Source organism: Phyllobates terribilis, unplaced genomic scaffold, assembly GCF_046119375.1.
Source record: "Phyllobates terribilis strain yellow unplaced genomic scaffold, ASM4611937v1 Scaffold_4__5_contigs__length_816908805, whole genome shotgun sequence".
Lineage (NCBI taxonomy): Eukaryota > Metazoa > Chordata > Amphibia > Anura > Dendrobatidae > Phyllobates > Phyllobates terribilis.
The window spans coordinates 712,916,812-712,942,309 of NW_027362764.1; the positions used below are offsets into that span (position 1 = coordinate 712,916,812).

The 25,498-nt window shown below is 44.6% G+C and overlaps 1 long non-coding RNA gene across 1 annotated transcript in view; it reads right to left on the reverse strand.

Moving 5' to 3' along the window:
- The window catches only part of LOC141264500 (uncharacterized), a 44,227-nt gene extending 25,320 nt beyond the window's left edge, over positions 1–18,907 (reverse strand). Inside the window, exons 1-2 of the long non-coding RNA XR_012319971.1 lie at positions 18,810–18,907; positions 18,077–18,187 (exon numbers count right to left, since the gene is read on the reverse strand). This is a non-coding gene — a long non-coding RNA (uncharacterized lncRNA). The remainder of the gene's footprint in view (positions 1–18,076; positions 18,188–18,809) is intronic.
- Between the last annotated feature and the right edge of the window lie 6,591 nt (positions 18,908–25,498).

The following is a 25,498-nucleotide window of genomic DNA, read 5'->3' on the forward strand; positions in this document are numbered from 1 at the left end:
TCTTGAATTCCCATTCACTATGCTGTAACATCTGGCCGCTGCAGAATGGACAAGTGCGCTGCATCCAATCAGCAGCAATTACTGATCGTGTGCACATACCCTTAGCAAAAGGAATATAAACAGCCTTTAGCTAAGGCAAACAAAGTAAAGTATCTTTTCAGCAAGTCTCTGCTTAGCCAGTCCTGTGGGCACAAAGGCTGGGTGCATCCAGTATCCTGGCTCGGTCTGGAGACAACAATACACAGGAGGCCTTCTCCCTCCAAACACACAGACCATGTGCCAAACAACGGCCTCCATTTTATAGGTTGTTAACCATACCCAGAGGTGAGGTATGTGGGTAGCTGAACCCGCCCAACTCTCCAAACTACCCGTAACCTGGTCCCAGGTGCACCAATCAGTCCTCTTAGTGCTTACGTGCACTAGATCAACACTCCGGGTTACATCACAGAGTACAGCCATCCCTGTTATACATACCTCCCATCGACTATGCGGCCATTAGCTACCTTACAACGTATTTATTGTGGTAAGATGACTTGCTCGGCCACTTCCGTAAGTAGACTGCAGACTTTATTAAACAGCATAAAGCTCTGCACTCCAGAAAAATAATCACGGCCTTAACGGCAAAACAAAAGAATAAACGACAGCAGAGTCCATATGAGTATTGGATTCGCCCGCACAGGTGGAAGTCCCAGCCTTCAGCTCTGTCCTGAGCTGAAGCTCTCCCAGTCTGGAGACTTTCCCTCTCCAAACCACACAACAGAAATAATGACTTCCCTCCCATCTCTATGTCATTCCCATAAAACCACACCCTTTAAAAGAGTTAGCCCCCAGCATATAACATGATGGCAGAAAGTTTATTGGTTTCAGTTCACACAGGCTAGCAACCAGCGTGATACATACCTCCGCTTATATATTATACCAGTGACTCTGTCACATATTCTCCCCCTCTACCCAAAGCCGGGGTTTTGGGCACTTTCCAATCCGCATTCCCGTGTAACTTACCGGGCCTATGCTCTACGTGAAAGTTGAAGTCCTGAAGAGCTAGGAACCATCTAGTTACCCTGGCATTTTTACCCGTCTTTTCCCTCAACCATCTCAGCGGGACATGGTCTGACACCAACTAGTAGGTAGTATCTTAGTGTATCTACAGCTCACTTTATGTCTAAACACTCCTTTTCTACTATTGCGTAGTTTTTCTTGCAGGAGGAAAGCTACCAGCTCAGATAGAGAATGGGATGTTATTCCCCATTTATCTCTTGAGAGAGTACGGCTCCTAGACCAACCTCTGATGCGTCAGTCTGGACCACAAACTCTTTCTTAAAGTCTGGTGCGACCAGGACCCGCTGTTTACACAGTGCTGACTTCAACAGTTGAAACGCGGTCTCTGTTTCCTCCGTCCACTTCACCATGGTTGACCTGGTACCTTTTAGGAGATCGGTCAGTGGCGCGGCCATCATGGCAAAATTTGGGATAAACCGCCGGTAATATCCCACCATTCCCAGGAATGCTCTTACTTGTGTCTTGGAGAGCGGTTCCCGTCAGGTCTGGATTGCCTCTACTTTATTGACTTGTGGCTTTATTTTGCCTCTCCCGACGACACAGCCCAAGTACTTGGCCTCCTTTTTCCCAACGGCACATTTTCTTGGATTTATAGTAAAATCATGTCTTTCTCAGCGCATCCAGAACGGCCTGCAGTTTAGGTAGATGACTAGCCCAGTCTGGGTTAAAGACTACAATGTCGTCAAAGTAGGCTGCGGCATACATCTTATGTGGGGTTAAGATCCGATCCTTAGCCCTCTGGAAGGTGGCAGGGGCCCCCTGTAGTCCGAACGGCATCCGGGTGTATTGAAAGCACCCATCAGATGTCGAGAAAGCAGTCTTCTCCTTGGCCGTCTGGGACATGGGAATCTGCCAGTAGCCCTTCGTCTGGTCAAGAGTGGTGATGTACTTTGCCGGTCCAAGACTCTCGATGAGTTCGTCGATGCGGGGCATCGGGTATGTGTGGTGCCCCTGAGGGTTCGGTCGCCACAGAGGTACTGCATCTCACCCAGAGGTGTGGTATCTCACTCTCAGGTAAGGAAGGAGTACAGCTCAGGACCCTAACACCAGCATTCATTACACCACATTTCCGGGGGACAGGGCAAGATTGCTCCTACGGGAGAGCACAGTCCCTGGTCCCTTGCTGGAGTGGGGGGAACCACCTAGAGAGGGGGAACTATGTAGTGGATGGGGTGGAGGAAGTAGATCCTGGGAGCACTTGAGTAGGAGTATATAGAGGGAAGCCATCTTGGGATGTGAGTCCAGACAGTGTGTTCAGTCAGAGGAGGAGAAGTGAAGGAGCAGAGGCTCCGCAAGAGCTCTGCTCCGGAGGCGGGCCTACTGAGAGGCCCAGGACTAAGAGAAGAAGAGAAGGGATCCTAGGGGTACTGGCAGTGCTGGAGGCCACCCGTACGCCCGAATCTGCAGGAACATGGAAGGATCAAGCTGCAGAGGGGACCGGCCCCTTAACTAGCACGGATACTTCAAGTCCATCTAGCAACCGGAGGTGGCTGTACTTTCAGGGTGCAGACACCCACTACCACAGTTAACAATCGCCGAAAAGGTGGCCACAGAGGGCCCAGGGGACTGCAGGTCGCCCGCCAAGACCTGAGGCCACCGGATTGGGACACTGACTGTGAGGCGCAGGGCAGGAGGGAGAGAGCCAGCGCAGGAAGACGACAGAGGAAGGCACATAGAAAGGGGTCCTGTTAAGTGCTCTGGAAATACCTGAGAGTGGACTGAGCCCCTCACTGAGTACGCACAGCACGACGGGGAAGATTGCTCTGGTACCTGTAATCTGGACTGCAACAACTGTGAGTAAAGACCCTGGGACTGCACTATCTGGTCTCTGTGTTCCTTGCTGCGCCATCCCTCACTGCACTACAACACCCAGCACAACCACCAACATCCACACTCACTGCCCTGAAGCTAACTCTTCCTGTGGGGAGTAATAATACCAACAGCTTCAGAGGACTGTTCCGCAGTGGCGGCCCCCCTTTAGCCGCATTCCACAGGTGGCGTAGTCGGACATTATATACAGTGGTGGCCAAAAGTATTGGCACCCCTGCAATTCTGTCACATAATACTCAATTTCTTCCTGAAAATGATTGCAATCACAAATTCTTTGGTCTTATTATCTTCATTTAATCTGCTTGCAAGGAAAAAACACAAAAGAGAATGAAGCAAAAATCAAATCATTGATCATTTCACACAAAACTCCAAAAATGGGCCTGCCAAAAGTATTGGCACCCTCAGCCTAATACTTGGTTGCACAACCTTTAGCCAAAATAACTGCGAACAACCGCTTCTGTAACCATCAATGAGTTTCTTACAATGCTCTGCTGGAATTGTAGACCATTCTTCTTTGGCAAACTGCTCCAGGTCCCTGATATTTGAAGGGTGCCTTCTCCAAACTGCCATTTTGAGATCTCTCCACAGGTGTTCTATGGGATTCAGGTCTGGACTCATTGCTGGCCACCTTAGAAGTCTCCAGTGCTTTCTCTCAAACCATTTTATAGTGCTTTTGGAAGTGTGTTTTGGGTCATTGTCCTGCTGGAAGACCCATGACCTCTGAGGGAGACCCAGCTTTCTCACACTGGGCCCTACATTATGCTGCAAAATTTGTTGGTAGTCTTCAGACTTCATAATGCCATGCACACGGTCAAGCAGTCCAGCGCCAGAGGCAGCAAAGCAACCCCAAAACATCAGGGAACCTCCGCCATGTTTGACCGTAGGGACAGTGTTCTTTTCTTTGAATGCCTCTTTTTTTTTCATGTACACTCTATGTTGATGCTTTTTCCCAAAAAGCTCTACTTTTGTCTCATCTGACCAGAGAACATTCTTCCAAAACTTTTTAGGCTTTCTCAGGTAAGTTTTAGCAAACTCCAGCCTGGCTTTTTTATGCCTCGGGGTAAGAAGTGGGGTCTTCCTGGGTATCCTACCATACTGTCCCTTTTCATTCAGACGCCGACGGATAGTACGGGTTGACACTGTTGTACCCTCGGACTGCAGGGCAGCTTGAACTTGTTTGGATGTTAGTCGAGGTTCTTTATCCACCATCCGCACAATCTTGCGTTGAAATCTCTCGTCAATTTTTCTTTTACGTCCACATCTAGGGAGGTTAGCCACAGTGCCATGGGCTTTAAACTTCTTGATGACACTGCGCACGGAAGACACAGGAACATTCAGGTCTTTGGAGATGGACTTGTAGCCTTGAGATTGCTCATGCTTCCTCACAATTTGGTTTCTCAAGTCCTCAGACAGTTGTTTGGTCTTCTTTCTTTTCTCCTTGCTCAATGTGGTACACACAAGGACACAGGACAGAGGTTGAGTCAACTTTAATCCATGTTAACTGGCTGCAAGTGTGATTTAGCTATTGCCAACACCTGTTAGGTGCCACAGGTAAGTTACAGGTGCTGTTAATTACACGAATTAGAGAAGCATCACATGATTTTTCAAACAGTGCCAATACTTTTGTCCACCCCCTTATTTAGGTTTGGTGTGGAATTATATCCAATTTGGCTTTAGGACAATTCTTTTTGTGTTTTTTCATTGAAGACAAATTAAATGAAGATAATAATACCAAAGAATTTGTGATTGCAATCATTTTCAGGAAGAAACTGAGTATTATCTGACAGAATTGCAGGGGTGCCAATACTTTTGGCCACCACTGTATAACCTACACACCTATACTACCCTTGGATTGACCGCCTGGGTCACGGACCGGGTCACTGCCACTGTGACTACTACCCCCAGCGTCTACCGGCACGGCTCCGGGTACCCCACGGCCCAGGGGGCGCATCATATGCGTCACACTTGGGAACCTCATTCAGCCAGTGGGAGTCATTACAAAACTGTCATTCTCCGTTGGGTTTTGGTACGAGGACGATTGGGCTCGACCACCCACTCTTTAACTCCTCTATCACCCCGAGGTCTAGCATCCTCTTCACCTCGTCGGAGATCACCTCCCGGCATGCTTCCAGAATCCGGTATGGCTTCAGATTCACCCTTACATGTGGCTTTGTCAGCACGTCATGCTCTACCACCTAAGTATGCCTTGGCAACTCTGAGAACAACTCCTAATTTCGCTGTAGTAGTTCCCGACACTGTTGCTTCTGGGCCGGCATTAGAGTCTCTGCTATAGTGACCTCTTCTACCTTGCCTTCGGGAGCGGCTCCCAGTCAAGGAGTTTCCACCGGTTCCCAGTCCCGCCACGGGTTGAGCAAGTTCACATGGTATACTTGGTGTGGCTTTCTTCAGCCAGACTGGCGTACTTTATAATTAACTTTGCTGACTTTCTCCACCACCTCGTACGGACCTTGCCATTTGGCAAGGAACTTGCTCTCAACTGTAGAGATTAGCACCAAAACACGGTCCCCGGGCTGGAACTGCCTCAGCCTCGCCGATCGATTATAGACCCTTGCCTGGGCTTCCTGCGCCTGTATGAGATGCGCTTTCACTATCGGCATCACTTTTGCTATTCTTTCCTGCATCTGGGCGACATGTTCAACGATGCTCCGGTGTGGCGTAACCTCAGCTTCCCAGGATTCCTTAGCCATATCCAGGAGCCCTCGTGGATGTCGTCCATACAGGGGCTCAAACGGGGAGAAACTTGTAGAGGCTTGTTGAACCTCCCTTACCGAGAAGAGCAGGAAGGGCCGTAGGTAGTCCCAGTCATGTCCATCCTTCTCTACGACCTTCTTGAGCATTGCCTTCAGGGTCTTGTTAAAGCGCTCTACTAAGCCGTCTGTTTGTGGATGGTAAGCAGAGGTTCGCAGTTGGGTAATCTGGAGGACCTTGCACAGCTCCTTCATTACCTTGCTCATGAACGGGGTCCCTTGGTCCGTTAGGATTTCCTTTGGCAGACCGGCCCTGGCAAATATATGGATAAGCTCCATGGCTATGCATTTACTTGATGAATTTCTTAGCGGTACCGCTTTTAGATACCGGTCGCATAGTCCATGATCACCAGAATGTATTGGTGGCCTCGGGCTGACTTGACCAAGTGCCCTACTAGGTCCATAGCAATCCCTTTCAAAGGGGATCTCTGTCACCGACAGTGGAACTAATGGACTATGGAAGTGGGAAGAGGAAGCGGTTATTTGGCAGGTGGGGCAGGACCTATAATAGTTGAGAATTTCTTGGTAACACCCAGGTCAATAAAATCTTCTTAAAATCCTCTCCTGAGTTTTCTCGACCCCTAGGTGTCCCCCCAGAACATGTGAATGGGCCATATCCAGTACCCTCCTTCTGTATGGCCCCGGCACTAACAGCTGTTCCACTGTCTCACCACCCCTTAGTTTAGCCACCCAATATAGCAACTCCTCCTGAACTGCAAAGTGGGGGAACCTGGTATCGGCCCCCAGCTCTTGGGCAACCCCATTACGTACAGTAACATGGTCAAATGCCCCCTTTAAGGTCAGGTCCCGAACTTGAGCAGTTCCAAAATTCTCTCCGGACACATCTAACTCAGGGAGGTCGACCTCCGCGGTCACCGTCTCGCCCTCAACGCTGGCAGGGACGCATAGCGGGAACTCATCCACTTGAGGCTTCATCAGGAGTTCTTCTCCAGGGACCTGGCTTTTGCCCACGCTATTTAGTCCAGTTCCCTACCCCCTCAAGTCCCAAAATAAAGAAAAATCACTGCCAAGTATGACGGGATGTATCAAGTCCTTAACTACCCCGACCTCGTGGGACTGGGCAACACAATCTGTTCTCACTGTCACTGTGGCCACGGGATGGTCCTTGGCGTTGCCATGGATGCACCGAATACCCACAGTTTTCAAAGAGATCAACTGATGGGGAAGGGTAGCTCTGATTAAGGTCACCAGACTCCCAGAGTCCAACAGTCCAAGCACTTTTACTCCATTAGCGGAGACGGCACACGCCTGCGGCCCCTCGCCAGGTCAACAGTCCACACTGCAGGCTGGATAAGCATAATAGGAGATCCGTCTGTCTAGGCTGCTGTCCATGGGCACAGGGGACATATGACACCTGGCGGCTATGTGTCCAGGGTTGTGACACCGCCAACAGACAATATCTTTAACAACAGTCCTTGTGGCACCTTCAGTGGGAGTGGGACGCACTCCAGTGCTGGCTCTAGACCCCTTCCATGGTGAACCTGCCCCCTTTTGGGTATCCCAGTATGGAGAAGTGACTATATCCGGTTTCCCGAGGGATTTCTCAACCACCTGGTACCACTCTACCAGGCCAATGAAGTCATCTGCGTTCTGGGGATAGCCCTGGGCAACCCAGGTCTGTACCGACTTGGGAAGGGAGTGCAGGAATCTATCAATGACCACCCGCTCAACCATCTGGGCCGGAGTGGAGGACTCTGTCTGCAACCACTTCTGAATGAGATGCAGTAGGTCAAACATCTGCGAGCGAGGGGGTTTGTCACTGGCATACACCCAATGAGTCGGGGTCTCATTGGGCTCTCACCGCCATATTCACTGCCAGGCGTGCTAAGATCTCTGTATTTAGCTTGGTGTATTCCTTGGTATCCTGCAGTGGCAAGTCGTAATATGCCTTTTGGGGTTCCCCTGACAAATATGGTGCCAGAACCTCTGCCCACTGTTCTGGTGGAAGTCTCTCCCGATCAGCCACCCTCTCAAAGGCTGTCAGAAATGCTTCTACATCATACCCGGGGGTCATCTTCTGCATGGCCCGTCTTACCGCCTTCCTGACGTGGGAGTCATTAGTCGGCCTTGGGGGTGGGACGGTTGCCCTGTCCTGCATGGCGTCCGCCAGAAGCTGTATCTGCTGTTGCTGCTGCTGCTCCTTTTGCTGCAACTGGATCAGTTGAAGCAACAGTTTGGTCGTCTCCTGGTGTTGCTGCTGGCTCTGCAAGTGCTGCTGGTGCATCTGTTGTTGGCTCTGCACCAGGTGCTTAATGAGCTCCTCCAAGCCGGACTTCTCTGGCTGGCTGCCGAACTTCTCTAGCTGGCTGGCGGCCTTCACCCAGGACATCCACCGTTCTCTTTGGCAGGTACACGTGTTTCTGGAATCTTGTACGCACTCTCACACCAACTGTGGCAAGTCGACTCACTCGGCCGCTTCCGGAAGTAGACTCAGGAACCCGGGTCTTCTCTGCAGACTTTATTAAACAGCATAAAGCTCTGCACTCCAGCAGAGCCTTACTGGCAAAATGACAAAACAAAATAAACGATAGCAGAGTCCATATGAGTATGGGATTCGCCCACACAGGTTGTAGTCCCAGCCTTCAGCTCTGTACTGAGCTGAAGCTCTCCCAGTCCTTCCCTCTCCAAACCACACAATAGAGAAAAAAAAACAGGATTGAACATTTAAATATTGCTCAGCCACACCCTGAGTTGGAGGTATGGGGAATGACTTTCCTCCCATCTCTATGTTATTCCCATAAAACCACACCCTTTAAAAGAGTTAACCCCCAGCATATAACACGCTGGAAGAAAGTTTATTGGTTTCTGTTCACACAGGCTAGCAACCTGCGTGACACATACCTCCCCTAATATACCATACCAGTAACTGTCACTATATATATATATATATATATATATATATATATATATATATATATATAATTTTATTTTTTTCTATTTACTTGAGTTTGCTACTTAATGTGTCCCCCAAAAGCTGAGGCACATTATATATTTTTATTACTTCAGTTACTGGAAAAAATGTGACAAACAGCCCCCTGCTGTGCCACGCGTCACTTGCAGATTTGATCTAAATTTACCAAGACCTAGGAGGTCTGTTATTCCTGGGTGTCAATGCTCCTATTTACTATGTAGCGCTCATTAATAGGAAACTATCACCAGGTTTCCTCCATATAAAGTACGGTCAGCATCTTTCAGCACTCTGTTGCAGCATTCTAGTATGTTGTGTATATGTCTCCAATCCGCTCTGCGTGGCATGGAAGAGTCATCAGAAGAAAACCACTCCTGCCTCCTCACCATAAAATTCATCGTCAGAACAAAAAAGACCTTTTATTATACTCACAGTTGGGGCGGTCCGGTCCGGTCCGGTGGCATCTCTCGTCTTGATCCGGCGACTCCTCTCTTCTTACAATCGCCGTCCTTCTTCTTGCTTCACGTTGATGACCCATCCTACATCACCCACACAGTGTCCCCCATTGCACTCCTGGGGAGGTACATTTCTCTCTGCCATGCTGAGGGCAGAGCAAAGTACTGTAGAGCGCCAGCTTTACCTATGGGTCATTGGCGCCCTCTGGCCTTTCCTGGCGCATGCGCACTGCAGTACTTTGCTCTGCCCTCTGCAGGGCAGAGAGAAATACGCCTGAGCAAGAGCGCGATGGAGGACACTGTGTGGATGACGTTGGACTCATCATCCACATGAAGCAGGGCAGGAAGACAGGGATTGTAAGAAGAAAGGAGGCACCGGATCAAGACCAGAGATGCCCATCAGACCGGACAGCACTGTCTGTGAGTATAATAAAAGCTCTTTTTTTGTGCTATGCTGAGGGAATTGGGGACATATATACAGCATGCTAGAATACTGGAAAATAGGGTTTAAAGGTGCAGGCCCTAAGGTAAACTGGGGAAACCTGGTGACAGGTTCCCTTAACCCCTTTCTGACCCAGGGCGTATTAGTACGTATCTGTGCCCTGGGCCTTATGGGCCTGATACGTATTAATATGCCCTGGTGATTTCGCCCGCACACAAGCGGTGCGGGCGAGATCGCCGCCGGGTGTCAGCTGATTGTTACAGCTGACACCCGGTGCTATGTGCAGGGAGCGGTCCTGCACCGCCCCCGGCACATTAACCCCCGAAATGCTGCGATCGAAATCGATCGCAGCATTCTGGTGGCAAGAGGAGGTAAGCGCTATACTTACCTTCTCTGCCGGCGTCCAGCGGCGTCTGAGTCCGGTCCCGGTTGTTGCCATGGTGACCCGACGTCATGATGACAACATCCGGGACTCCAGGAGGCAGGAAGTTGCTTTGGTCATGCTCAGTGCACGACCAAAGCAACTTCTCCCTGTGCAGCGCTGACAGGCTGCATGGCATAGGGAGCTGCTGCTCTCTATGCCATGCAGCCGATCAGGCTGCAAAAAGTGAAAGTCCCATAGTGGGACAATGTGAACAAGTAATAAAAATGTCAGAAAGTGAAAAAAAAAATAAAATAAAAAATTGTAAAAATATAAAATAAAATGAAAAAAAAAATAATAAAAAAAACTAAAAATATATTGTACCCATAAATAAATAATCTTATGAAAAAAAAAAAATAAACCAATAAAAGTACACATATTGGGTATCGCCACATCCGGAACGACCTGACCTATAAAACTGTCCTGCTAGTTAACCCCTTTAGTGAACATGATAAAAAAATAAAATAAAAAACGAAACATAAAACTATGTTTTATCATCATATCGCCAAACAAAAAATGGAATAAAACGCGATCAAAAAGAGGAATGTAAATAAAAATGGTACCACTGAAAACTTAATCTTGTCCCACAAAAAACAAGCCACCATGCAGCTCCAACGGCTGAAAAATAAAAAAGTTATAGCTCTCAGAACAAAGCGATGCAAAAACAATTCTTTTTTCTATAAAATAGTTTTTATTGTGTAAAAGCGCCAAAATATAAAAAAATATATAAATGTAGTACCGCTATAAACGTACTGACCCAAAGAATAAAGCTACCTTGTCAATTTTACCACACGCGGAACGGCATAAAAAAAAACTCAAAAAAACAATTCCTGAATTGTTGTTTTTTGTTTATTCTGCCTTCTAAAAATCAGAATAGAAAGCGATCAAAAAATGTCATGTGCCCGAAAATGGTACCAATAAAAACGTCAACTTGTCCCGCAAAAAACAAGCCACCACATGACTCTGTCAGCCGAAATATGAAAAAATTAAAGCTCTCAAAATATGGCGATGTAAAAACTAGTCTGCAAAAAATGCGTCTTTTAGTGTGTGACAGCTGTCAATCATAAAAATCCGATATGAATCTGGCATCGCTGTAATCACACCGACCCGAAGAATAAAGTCGTCTAATCACTTATACTGCACGAGGAACGGCGTAAAAAATAAACTTTAGGGTTAGGGTTGTGCTAGGGTTAGGGTTGTGCTAGGGTTTGGGTTAGGGTTGTGTTAGGGTTAGGGTTGGGGTTGGGCTAGGGTTAGGGTTGGGCTAGGGTTAGGGTTGTGCTAGGGTTAGGGTTGTGCTAGGGTTTTGGTTAGGGTTGTGCTAGAGTTAGGGTTGGGGTTGGGCTAGGGTTAGGTTTGGGCTAGGGTTAGGGTTGGGATAGGGTTAGAGTTGGGATAGGGTTAGGGTTGTGCTAGGGTTAGAATACACCAAGAAAGATAAAGAGGGTGGAGTGCCTGTCCAGGACGAAGCATTTCCTGTGCGAAACGCGCGTCGGGTGTGTGGTGGGTGCCTGGACCATTGATCTGTGCTCGTGGGTAATTATGGTTATATCTCGGTCTTTTCAATAGTCCTTTTGGGCATTTGTATTTATATATGTAATTGTACTGAGACGATAGATCAACAGAGGTTATTTATTTATTATTTATTTAGATATTTATGGATTGTTATTATTCCCTGTAAAAATTATATATATTTTCTCTGTTGCTCTATGTATTTAATATCTTGAATTTTATACTGATCATCAGATATATGCCCATGTGAGCCATTTGAATGATATAGCTGTTATCTCTTGTATATATTATGAGTCCAGGCACTCCACCCTCTTTTTCATCTTTGGTGTTTTTATTACTGTGGTGTACATTTATCTTTAAATGTTTTCAATAAAGTATTGGCAACTTTCAACTTTGGGTCATATAGTTGTTTTTTTGCCATTATCTTTCTTAGTGTATTCTAGGTCTTTTTGGCCCAAATGATTCATTAGTGTTTATTGTGCTAGGGTTAGGCTAGGGTTAGAGTTGGACAAGGGTTGGGCTAGGGTTAGGGTTGGGCTAAGGTTAGGGTTGGGGTTGGGATTTTTTCAGAAGTAAAGAAAAAAAAATGACGACGATATGGCGACTAATATTGAGCGCAAGTGCTCGCTACTTGAGTTTGCATCGGGTGCTCGAGTATGCACCGAGTATAGTGGGTGCTCAAGTGACATGCTCGAGTCTCCGCCCCAAATGTTTTGCAGCTGTTATACAGCCAAAAAAACCTTGCGGGGATTGCCTGCCATGCACAAGCGATCCCCGCATGTTTTTTTTTGGGTGTCTAATAACCGTGAAACATGCTGGGCGGGGACTCGAGCATGTCACTCGAGCACCCGCGATACTTGGTGCATACCTGAGCACCCGATGCAAACTCAAATAGCGAGCACTTGCACTCAAGACTAATGACAACTTATTCAATATGATGACCTAATGTTATCAAATTCTGTGTCGTACCTCTGGGTTCAAAATGTTCACTATACCCCTTGATAAAATCCTTGAGGGGTGTAGTTTCCAAAATGGGGTCACTTGTGGGGGGTTTCCACTATTTAGGCACATCAGGGGCTCTCCAAAGGCGACATGGCATCCGCTCTCGATTCCAGCCAATTTTGCATTCAAAAAGTCACACAGTGCTCCTTCCCTTCTGAACTCTGCCGTGCGCCCAAACACTGTATTTTCCCCACATATGGGGTATTGGCGTACTCAGGAAAAATTGCACAACAGTTTTTGGGGTCCATTTTCTCCTCTTACCCTTGTGAAAATAAAAAAATTGGGGCTAAAATTTTTGTGGAAAAAGTTTGATTTTTTTTATTTTCACGGCTCCATGTTATAAACTTCTGTAAAACACTTGGGGGTTCAGGGTGCTCACCACACATCTAGATAAGTTCCCTGAGGGGTCTAGTTTCCAAAATGGTGTCACTTGTGGGGGGTTTCTACTGTTTAGGCACATCAGGGGCACACCCGCTAATTATTCAAGCAAATTTTACATTCAAAAGGTCAAATGGTGCTCCTTCCCTTCCGAACCCTGCCATATGCCCAAGCAGTAGTTTTCCCCCACATATGGGGTATCTGCCTACTCAGGAGAAATTGCACAACAAACTGCATGGTGCAATTTCTCCTGTTACCCTTATGAAAATGCAAAATTGGGGGCTGAAAAACATTTTTGTGGGAAAAATGTGAAAATTTTATTTTTACGGTCCAATGTTATAAACTTCTATGAAGCACCTGGGGTTTCAAGGTGCTCACCACACATCTAGATAAGTTTCCTAAGGGGTCTAGTTTCCAAAATGGGGTCACTTGTGGGGGTTTTCCACTGTTTAGGCACATTAGGGGCTCTCCAAACGCAACATGGCGTCCGCTAATTATTCAAGCAAATTTTACATTCAAAAAGTCAAATAGCGCTCCTTCCCTTCCGAACCCTGCCGTGCGCCCAAACAGTGGTTTTCCCGCACATATGGGCTATCGGCTTACTCAGGAGAAATTGCACAACAAATTGCATGGTGCAATTTCTCCTGTTACCCTTATGAAAATGCAAAATTGGGGGCTGAAAAACATTTTTGTTGAAAAAATGTGAAAATTTTATTTTTACGGTTCAATGTTATAAACTTCTGTGAGGCACCTGGGAGTTCAGGGTGCTCACTACACATCTAGATAAGTTCCCTAAGAGGTCTAGTTTCCAAAATGGGGTCACTTGTGGGGGGTTTCCACTGTTTAGGCACATCAGGGGCTCCCCAAACGCAACATGGCGTCCGCTAATCATTCAAGCAAATTTTTCATTCAAAAAGTCAAATAGCACTCCTTCCCTTCCGAGCCCTGCTGTGCGCCCAAACAGTGTTTTTTCCTCACATATGGGGTATCTGCGTGCTCAGGAGAAACTGCACAACAAATTTTGGGGTCCATTTTTTCCTGTTACCCCTGTGAAAATAAAAAAATTTGGGTCTAAAGTAACATTTTTGTGAAAAAAAGTTAAATGTTCATTTTTTTCTTCCACATTCCAAACATTCCTGTGAAGAACCTGAAGGGTTAATAAACTTCTTGAATGTGGTTTTGAGCACCTTGAGGGGTGAAGTTTTTAGAATGGTGTCACTTTTTGGTATTTTCTGTCATAAAGGCCCTTCAAAGTCACTTCAAATGTGATGTGGTCCCTAAAAAAAATGGTTTTGTAAATTTTGTTGTAAAAATGAGAAATCGCTGGTCAACTTTTAACCCTTATAGCTCCCTACTAAAAAAAAATTTTGGTTTCAAAATTCTGCTGATGTAAAGTAGACATGTGGGAAATGTTATTTATTAACTATTTTGTGTGACATATCTCTCTGATTTAAGGGCATAAAAATTAAAATATTAAAAATTGCAAAATTTTCGAAATTTTCGCCAAATTTCCGATTTTTTCACAAATAAACACAAGTGATATTGAAGAAATTTTACCACTATCATGAAGTACAATATGTCACGAAAAAACATTCTCAGAATTAGGGGCATCCGTTGAAGCATTCCAGAGTAATTACCTCATAAAGTGACAGTGGTCAGAATTGTAAAAATTGGCCTGGTCATTAACGTGCAAACCACCCTCGGGGGTAAAGGGGTTAAAGTACTATGTAGCTGCTAAAGAAAAGAAGGCAGAAGTGGTAATAAACTGCTTCTGTCTCCTTCAAACAGACTTCCCGTCTGTGTCCGACAGACAGAGATACGGCACCAGCTAGCTTCCAGGAGTAGGACCATTAATGAGCGTCAATGACGTCACAGCAGACTTACTACCAGTACTGCCTGCTGTGAAAAGACAGTTGTTAATGAGTTAAATAGGAACTTATAAGCCACAGCATCCTGGTAAGACCCTACGGCTAGTGATTGGTTGCAGCGGTCATATGTTCTTCTGGGTGTAGCGCCATCACTGAAAGTGGAAGTAGAGACTCAGTGGAGATCAGGCTGCATAGGAATAGTAATAGGGTGGGATTGGTAATGGGTGCACATGTTTACCCCAAATGTTCAGTTATTAGGAAGGACCTGGGACTGAACTGGTGTGTCCATGCAGTGTAGGTGTATGTGTGAGGACTCAGGTTGTGTGCGTTTCCCATGACTCCATAATTGTCTGTCTTAGATGTGTAAACAAATATTGCCTCACCTCATGGCACGAAAATGTCCCGAAATTCCCCCGAGCTGCCCGTACACACCCAAAGATTGCATAAATCTACGGGAAATAATTATCTGGTATTTTGAGTGCTTTGCTTACATATAGATTTATTTGGCAGTGACAATGCAGTTCATTCATGACTGTAGAAAAAGACAAGGAAGTCAGATTTCCTGTTCACCTCTCCGGAACAGATTTCTACATTTATTCATAAATATGTCAAAATAGCAAATAAATCCATTCATGTACAGGTAATAATTCATTTCCTTCACTACAATAATATAGCTGACAGATTATACCAACAACACCTTCTCCCCCAGCACCACTGACCCTCAAGGTGGCAGAGAGGTCATGGGGGCAAGTGCAACCTTTCACCCCTCGCTTTGCAACTGCCCGGATCGCTATGCCACTACATTTTTTGTGCTGATTATAATGTGACCCTGATACGCTTTTACCTCTTGTTTAGTGGATACCTTACTGAATAACTAAATTTCCATATTATTTTTAATTTATTTATTTATTTTAAATTGATGAAACTTTTACCAATCACAAATAAATTGCACGTAAGTGGCTTCCAGTGTTCCTCAGCTGCACTGAAATCAGGATGTAGTCATTTTGGAGTATGGATAATGGTAATTTTTGTTTTTACAGGAACGAACACAAAGCCCCTAGTAAAGGTATTTACAAATGTTCATAACTTTCCATGCTATAAACATTTAAAAAATAAAAAAGTTTAGGTACTCTATTGTCCAGGATAAGGACAATTTTTGCTTTCAGTACGAGAATATTTTTTACATTTTTTGCTTTGCATTTCTGACTTGCCTGCTATTTCTGTGTAGGGATCATTAACGTAACGTTTATTTATTTATTTCTCTTAATTTCATTCTGTTTTTGCATTGCAACTAACTTAATATTTCCGTGCACATCGCTTCATGGTTTTTTTTCTTGTGAAGTAGGTATATTATTCGGTGGTAATATATGGATACTACACAAACTCTTTGGTTATTTTTTTACTAATTTTTACTGAGGGGTGCGGAATGTTTTAAAAGTGGTGTCGAATAAGCAAATACACATGGCAGACACGGATTAGTTTGCTAGGACCTGGTTGTAATAATGATGCACTGACGCCACACTCGCACTGTCATGTCACGATGGTGCAAAAAAGGTGTAATAGGAACCCACATCCACTGCCCAATCATATAGGTCCTGTGGTCACTATTAAAGGGGTTGTCCGGCCTTAGGCTACAAGTCTGCAGTTACTCTATGTAACTACAGACTTGTGAATCCTCACATTGTGCACACGGCACGCTGTGAGGACTCTCCGGTGCTGGGAGCAGGCAGGCGCATGCCTGCATAGATGTGATTTGAATACATGCGGTCATGTGCCGACTAGACGTGTGCGGCCTCACTCAATGCAAGTTCCAACGTCTAGTCGCAATGTGGCCGGAAGTATGCAAATCTCATACTTGTGGTCACATGACTGAACGCTCCCAGCGCCGGCACCAGAGAATCCTCACAGCGCGCAGTGTGTGTGATGTGAGGATTCACAAGTCTGCAGTTACATAGAGTGACTGCAGACTTGTATCCTAAGGCCGGACAACCTCTTTAACTATGATGCAGCCAGAATCAGAGATATTATCGATTTTGTTGGTTACAGAAGAATGTTGACTGTTATGACCGGCACCCACTGGTTATGGTGTGGGCTCAGCTCCAGAGCCTGTGCCATCACCATGATGTGGAAAACCAAAAACAAGCAAAATACCCAAATAACTGGAAGTAAATGGATAAATCACACAATGCAAAAATAATGATAAATAATAAAGGGTATTTAGCTAACAGAATTTTGATCAAAATAATGTAAAAGCCATCCCGCCACTTCACGGTAACCCTTATGGGACAGTCCTAACTCTAATATTAAAACCTTACCATTTGTCAAGTGACATACTAGCACTAGCGAATTTTTGTGCCCGACTGGGAAGTTTTATCCCCATTATGAAATGAAGTGGCAGGTCGCAAGCCTGACAGCCTGCGTCACTCATTTTTTATGGGTGTCAGAAAAGCCGAGAATAGCGCTCATAGGGAATGCATGGAGCAAAGGTCGAGTTTGTGCACTGCCGCTCCATTCTAATTGGCATAAAGTTGCCTGTTCTGCCAATCGGTGTGGGTCATAGCAGTTGGACCCTCACTGATCAATAAGTCACTACCTATCCTGGGGAAAACCCTCTTAAGGTACTGTAGTTGGGAGTTTAACACTCCGATTACAGCTATTTCTTCCAGTTCCCCACATACATGCACATTCCCTTTATTTGAGCTTGCTTGAGTTTTTGGTTTTCTTTTTAACGGAAAGAGGGAGATAAGCAGTTGACACGTCTGACAGTGGCTTATTTCCTATATAGACAAAAAATCAGAGATGTTGACATTCAAGTTGCCCAAATCATTTGCCATCAGTGCGTGACATTGCTATACGAGGGCATCTTCACAATGCAGAATGGAGAAAATCCAGGCAGCTGGGATCAGCACAGAATCATGTACTGTATGCAGCAGGTTCTGTATGATATATTATGTTTCTGTTCTGAAGCTGTAGGAGTAATTAAACCGAATATGTAATGTGGTGTCATAATCTTGGATTAACATGCTTGCTCCTGTCTCTGTTCCTTCTGTTTGCAAACATGTTCAGCGCTGCGCACTGCCCGGCAGCCAACGTTCCCAGCCGCCAGCTTCTGTTCTTTCAGAGATCAGGTATTACCTAACCCGTGCAATACTAGCTAAAGACAGTAACTAGGTCAGAGTCATCTGTCCACCATCGGCTGCATATCGGGCCTTTATATGAATGTCAATACTAATTTTAGTGACAATGTCATTTGCACTGTGTCATCCTGTTACAGATATCATATTATTCCTGTGTTAAGTGAGTCACGGGCATTGCACATCTCACATGACATATCATTATTATATTACGCTTTATTTATATAATGATAACATGATATTTACAAAGAGCATTGATTAATCGCATCAGTCCATACCGGAGTTTACGGTTGACTTCGAGGCTCATATAAGAGACAGTTTTCAAAGCTGAGCAAGATGTGGTGGACTTTATCGGCCGCTAGGGTCTTCTGGGACACATTTGGATTCACCTGAAATTAGAGGACAATTTAATGCTTTCTCTGAGCGGTGAGAACAGATCCATAGCAATGACTATTAATCATCTTGTACAAAGAGCATGGCGAGGGGTAGGCAGAATAGGCAGCTGCTTAGGGCTCCATTGGTGAAAGTGGAGTTTTATTTATGGATTAAAGCAAAACCCAAGAAAAAAACAAAATGATCATATACCTTGAAGTAAGTAAATAGTAATAGTACATGTAAATAACATAGCATAATTAGTTAACACTAATTTTATCAAAAAAGAGTAAAAGTCATCCCACTGTGACAAGGTGTACCCAGTCAGGAAGGTCCTATCCTGACTCTAGTATTAAAACCTTATCTTATGTCAGCCGACCTCAATATAGATAAGAGCAGAGCAGGACAAGTGTCACGCACAGTGTGGGAAAGACTAAGTGCAGCAAGAAGGGATGAGGGGAGGGTAGCCCAAACACTAGGGAAAGGAGAAGTGGAGACTCCTATCGCCAAACAGGGGAGGGGGGTGAGCACTGGTCAGTCCCCACTATAAACTAAAGACAACACTGGTCAGTCCCCACTATAAACTAAAGACAACAAGGGAGACAATCAAAGGGGGGAAAACTTAGCTTAAGCAGATACCAGAAGGATAACACCAAACATCCTCCAAGGGCACCAGAGAGGAAGCTAGCCGGCTGCTATTGCTCTAAGCCTTCACAAGGGAAAATGAGAGTAACACCGGCGACACCCTGAAGAAGAGTTTATAAACACCCAGACCAGGGTGTGTCAATCAGAGCAGGAGGGAGGTTGCCGCTGGGTCCAAAAGTCAGAAGGATTACGAAGGCGTCTGCAATGCCAAACGCAGTGATCTTCTGCAGCCAGATCCAAAGCGACTGTCTGTTACATCTGACACACCATGACAACAAGGGCCCAACTGTTCAGACACCTGCCCATGGGAAGCTATGCACATGAAATGTCTACCTCAAAAGGGGGGGCAATGACAATGTTTGTACAAAGTATAAGAAACTACAGTAAAACAAAAAAAATGAGCTGGAGCATAAGTTGATATATGTAAGAGTGCATTCACAGTGTGGCTTTTTCACAGAGAAAACCCAAGAGAAAAACAAAATGAGCATATAGCCTGTAGTAAGTAAATAGTAATAGTACATGTAAATACCATTGTGTCAGGTAGAACAACAGAGGGAATCACGCAGATCTCACTGCGGCCACCACTTTGTCAGGGAAGACATCAAGGAGATCACACAGATCCCACTGCTGTCATCAGTATGTAAGGGGACGCAACCTTGCTGCCTCTAATCATCAGGAAAATTACGCAATTGACTGACGATTGATGGACGAAGCCGCAGCTGTTTCCACTACTAAGCCAATTATTGGGGAACTCACAGTGAGTATGGTATATACACCTCCAATTACAACAAATGGAATATAATATATACCCCGATACAATCACTGCCAACTCCAGAATAACAAAAGGAACTACTAGCTGCCACCAAAAATTGTTTATACAGGCTGATTGAACACCAGTTAAAAGGTAGCGTATGGCTTCAGGGGTGCAGTTTACGGAGAAAAAGGAAAAGAGGTATTAAATTTTATATATTTAATCCGGAAAGGTAGGCAGTGAAAACCGCGCTCCTCCGTGGTGAAGAAATTTGACGAGAGATTGTATATAATTAACAATCTTGTAGTTTATTACCAAAAGCTACGATTACTACGCGTTTCGTGGATGTCCCATCCACTTCCTCAGGTACATAGGTAGTAATCGTAGCTTTTAGTAATAAACTACAAGATTGTTAATTATATACAATCTCTCGTCAAATTTCTTCACCACGGAGGAGCGCGGTTTTCATTCCCGGCACCAACTTCATCCTATTACAGACAACCTTACAAGGTCCCTAGGGATTCTGTGCTGGCTGCAGCCCTTCGCTACAAATTCTTACATGAGTTGTGCATTACACAACTCATAAAGGTGAGCAGATTTTCTTTTACCTACTTGGCTGTTGTTGGATAACAGCGCTATGGCGTGGCGGGATGGCTTTTACATTATTTTGATCAAAATTATGTTAACTAAATACCCTTTATTATTTATCATATTTTTTTTGCACTGTGTGATTTAACCATTTACTTCCAGTTATTTGGGTATTTTGCTTGTCTTTGGTTTTTCTCTGTCTAGTGGCCTTATGTGAGCATGCACATCAATTTACGTTTCAGTTCAGACTCCCAGGTTTTTTCCCAGCAAGATGTACCCTGTATGACTGACAAATGACCAAAACCCAAACTCTGATTCTTATTAGATGAAGGTTACGCCCACATACCTCTCCTTGGTGAGCTTTTATGGGGACTAGTCGTGGAATGTGCTAGGTCTTTTAGCAATTTTTGAGATCCCCAACTTTCAGGATATCTTCAACCCTGGAAGTCCCAGGCGAGAGATATCGTTGTCATGTTTCCTATCACAATTTCACCTTTCTATAGAGCTGAAACATGGCATGGATAGCATCATCCATCCGATATTAAGTTGGAGGTCTTCAGCTGACCTTATGGTGATCTGAGTGAATGCGTCATGTTCGTCCCTTCGCTACGACCCCAAAAATATATCTCCCATAAATATCTGATGCAAACTCCAATATTCATCACTGAGAACTGGCTCCAGAGCATCTGAGACAAATCCTTTCAACAGAGGAAGCTCATGTACTTCTCTGCCTCTAATTACGCGAATCCTAGACTTAGTGGCTACAGTAGCTCTATAATTACCTGTTCACATCAGGATGTCCTACTTCAATGGAGGTTGAAGAGTCAGTTATTTTCACTTCCCCAGTTATAATTAATCCCATATGTTCAATGTGAAGTTGATATAGTATGTCCTCTCCCCGGAGATGTCTTTATGGATTTTACAATTTTTCTCTACGACACATAACTAAATACCCTAACACTATTTAGATCAAAAAAGCGTAAAAGCCATCCCTCTGCGACAAGGTGTACCCAATCGGGCCAGTCCTAATCTGATTTTAGTATTAAAACTTCACCTAACTATTTACTTATTACAGGGTATATGTTCATAAAAAAATTTTCTTTGGTTTTGTTTGTGAAATGGTCAGTGTCAACGTGCTGTTATACACTGCTCAAAAAAATAAAGGGAACACTTAAACAACAGAATATAACTCCAAGTAAATCAAACTTCAGTGAAATCAAACTGTCCACTTAGGAAGCAACACTGATTGACAATCAATTTCACATGCTGTTGTGCAAATGGAATAGACAATAGATGGAAATTATTGGCAATTATCAAGACGCCCTCAATAAAAGAGTGGTTCTGCAGATGGGGACCACAGGCCGCATCTCAGTACCAATGCTTTCTGGCTGATGTTTGGGTCACTTTTGAATGTTAGTTGTGCTTTCACACTCGTGGTAGCATGAGACGGACTCTACAGCCCACAGAAGTTGCTCAGGTAGTGCAGCTCATCCAGGATGGCACATCAATGTGAGCTGTGGCAAGAAAGTTGGCTGTATCTGTCAGCGTAGTGTCCAGAGACTGGAGGTGCTACCAGGAGACAGGCCAGTACACCAGGAGACGTGGAGGGGGCCATAGGAGGGCAACAACCCAGCAGCAGGACCGCTACCTCCACCTTTGTGAAAGGAGGAACAGGAGCAGCACTGCCAGAGCCCTCCAAAATGACCTCCAGCAGGCCACAAATGTGCATGTGTCTGCACAAACTGTTAGAAATCGACTCCATGAGGGTGGTATGAGGGCCCGACGTCCACAGATGGGGGTTGTGCTCACAGCCCAACACCGTGCAAAATGCTTGGCATTTGCCACAGAACACCAGGATTGGCAAAGTTGCCACTGGCGCCCTGTGCTGTTTACAGATGAAAGCAGGTTCACACTGAGCACATGTGACAGACGTGACAGAGTCTGGAGACGCCGTGGAGAGCGATCTGCTGCCTGCAACATCCTTCAGCATGACCGGTTTGGCAGTGGGTCAGTAATGGTGTGGGGTGGCATTTCTTTGGAGGGCTGCACAGCCCTCCATGTGCTTGCCAGAGGTAGCCTGACTGCCATTAGGTACCGAGATGAGATCCTCAGACCCCTTGTGAGACCATATGCTGGTGTGGTTGGTCCTGGGTTTCTCCTAATGCAGGACAATGCCAGACCTCATGTGGCTGGAGTGTGTCATCAGTTCCTGCAAGATGAAGGCATTGAAGCTATGGACTGGCCCGCCCGTTCCCCAGACCTGAATCCGATTGAGCACATCTAGGACATCATGTCTCGCTCCATCCACCAACATCACGTTGCACCACAGACTGTCCAGGAGTTGGCGGATGCTTTAGTCCAGGTCTGGGAGGAGATCCCACAGGAGACCATTCGCAACCTCATCAGGAGCATGCCCAGGCGTTGTAGGGAGGTCATACAGGCACGTGGAGGACACACACAATACTGAGCCTCATTTTGACTTGTTTTAAGGACATTACATCAAAGTTGGATCAGCCTGTAGTGTGTTTTTCCACTTTAATTTTGGGGGTGACTCCAAATCCAGGCTTCCATTGGTTAATAAATTTGATTTCCATTGATGATTTTTGTGTGATTTTGTTGTCAGCACATTCAACTTTGTACAGAACAAAGTATTCAATGAGAATATTTCATTCATTCAGATCTACAGTAGGATGTGTTATTTGAGTGTTCCCTTTATTTTTTTGAGTGTGTACATTGCACATATATCAACTTATGCATTTCATTGCTTTTCTTATTGCTTAAAGCAATAGAAAATGCAATTATGCCGTTTTAAAATTTTCCAATTGGGTTCAAAAAATGTTCATCTGATTAATCCTATTTCATTCATACAGTATTTCATGAATCATAGGTACATCTATAGGTAATTTAATTCCTAATATCATGGTGGGGAGGGGTAAAATGTCACTAACTAAATTAAAATAGTCTATAGATGTGTAAATGGAAAGGGAAAAAAAGAAGAGGCCTTGTTGTGGTTTAGACCATGGGGCATTTGACCCCTAAAATCTATCTTGATTCATATTCCAAATTGCTCACCTTAAAAAACAAAATTATCCAATAGCCATATTACCTATTAGAAAAGGTAACTAACATCCCTTAAAACTAGATCTCTTAGAATGTTATTCTGGGTTGATTTATGATGAGCAACGCAATGTCGTAGGGTGGCACTGCACCACTGATGTTCAAAAAAAATAGGGTGTGTACATTGTATATATTACTATTTATTAGGTACCATGTTAGAGAAAAAAAGGTGTGGAACTTCTGACTTTTTTCTTTTAGTTACTGCAGACATGGTAAATAGAAAATATTTTGGTGCTGCCCTGCCAGGGTCTTCTTCATCACAGTACACCATGTCCCGACGTTCCTTGCGGTATCAGATTATGGTCATTTCTGCACAATGACAACACTTTTAGTATGTGTGTGCTTCTCTCTAGAAGTTCAGGCCTCACGTGACTTGTAATGTGCTGATGTAATCACACAGCCCTGTAATGTGAGAAAGGAGAGCAGAGGGTAACCTCCAGAGATCTCAGGTTTTGTACTTCTCTAGATCTTGAATAAATAAATATAGACAATTCTGGGGCAAAGAAAAATAATTTTGAAGAAAGATTACTTTCTTGTGTTTCCTTTAAACAGTGAAGAGAATGGGAACTTTTTTGAACATATTGATCATTATTATTGTATAGTGTTTTTTTTTACATAGGTCAGGGTGATGTTGCTATTTATTATATATGATTGACACTTGTTTCACTTCCTTAATGTTTATCGTCAGCGATCCACTGATCACATCATTTCACTCGCAGTCTTACTGTATTAGTTCATGTTCTAATGAGGCACACCAGGTTCTCACACAACCGTGGATTCCTAAGGATTGAAGAGGCCAGGCTAACTTAGGCATGTGGTATGATGACCTGACATGTTTTATGAGCTGAGTCTTAACCTTTCTTAAAGGAGCATTCTCACTTTAGAATGTTATGGCACGTCACTAGGATACAGCATAACATTTTGATCTGTGGGTGTCTGACTTCTGGGACTCTGGCCAATCCTAATAACAAGGGAACAGAAGCCCTTTCGTCCTTTTTTCTTAAAAGTTGTACTCCTGACCACTTGTGCCGTGAGTCCTCGGACCCGACTACAACAGCCACATAGGTGTACATGAGATTGTTGAGTTCGGGTTGGGAGATCTGCAGCCGGTGGAGACATGTGAAACCCGTCTAAGTGATAACTTCTTGAACAGTTACTGAAACCAATTAGCAAATTATCAAAAATAAATTAAAAAATTGATGATTAGCTTTGGAAAAAATTTTGTTTCAACCAAATTTCTTTGGGTTTTATAACATACAAAGGCTACAAAAGAATACAGCTATTGAAGGAGGAACTGCAAAGGATAAATTATCTTAAGAGTGATGTATGTATATATAATTTACAAGAAGTCATAGTCATCCAAGCTGAAAATGTAACATGGTAGCAAAAGAAATAAAGGGGCCTTTAACCTAAATGCATGGTGTAATTCTTTATTTTTTTCTGATAAACTCATAAATTGTGCAGTTTTGATAAAACAAAGTTCACATTGATTATCTTAGACTGCTCAGATAGAAAGGTAGCAGGCGATAATGGGGGTCCTTAACATGTAGTTGCACTTCTAAAAACATTTTACCACGTCATAGAGACATGCCAGAAGTTTTATTCAGAGGGCGTCTCACTAATTTTCAAAAATGAAAAAACAGAAAATGAGCGCTGTTCTGCACCGAGACTGAAGATATGGTCATAATAAAGTTTGTAAGTCCATTGTCATTTGGAGGAGATCAGCCATCAGCTGATGTCTTCTGCTTGGGGTTTATCAGCCTTCGGACCCCCGTGATCAATACTTTCGATGTGTCTTTATGACATGCAAAAGCTTTTTGAAAAGTGCGGTTTACACCTGAGGTAGTTTATGCAGGGGGCTGTATTTTAGCAAATCTTGAAATAGCTTACTTCCATATAGCAAATCTTCGGTGTCTTCAGCTCCTCTTGTCTGGAGCACTTATCACCAATGTTCTTCACATCTCTGCAGCGCCGGCGAGTGATGTAAGCAGCCTGACCACGCTGCTAACTTCGCTCTGACCCGGCGGTCAGAGCTTCAATTGTACTCGCCAATACAGTTGAATACTGGGAGCTGGCGCGCTGTAGCTTCTCTGAGCCGGCTGTCAGCTTGACAGCCGGCTCAGAGAACGGCCGATTCCCAGTCCGAGGAACGCAAAATACAGCTGCTCGGGGAGACACCTTGGACCGCCGCATTAGGTGGCCTGACGGCGGCCTTCTGCCAGCTGCG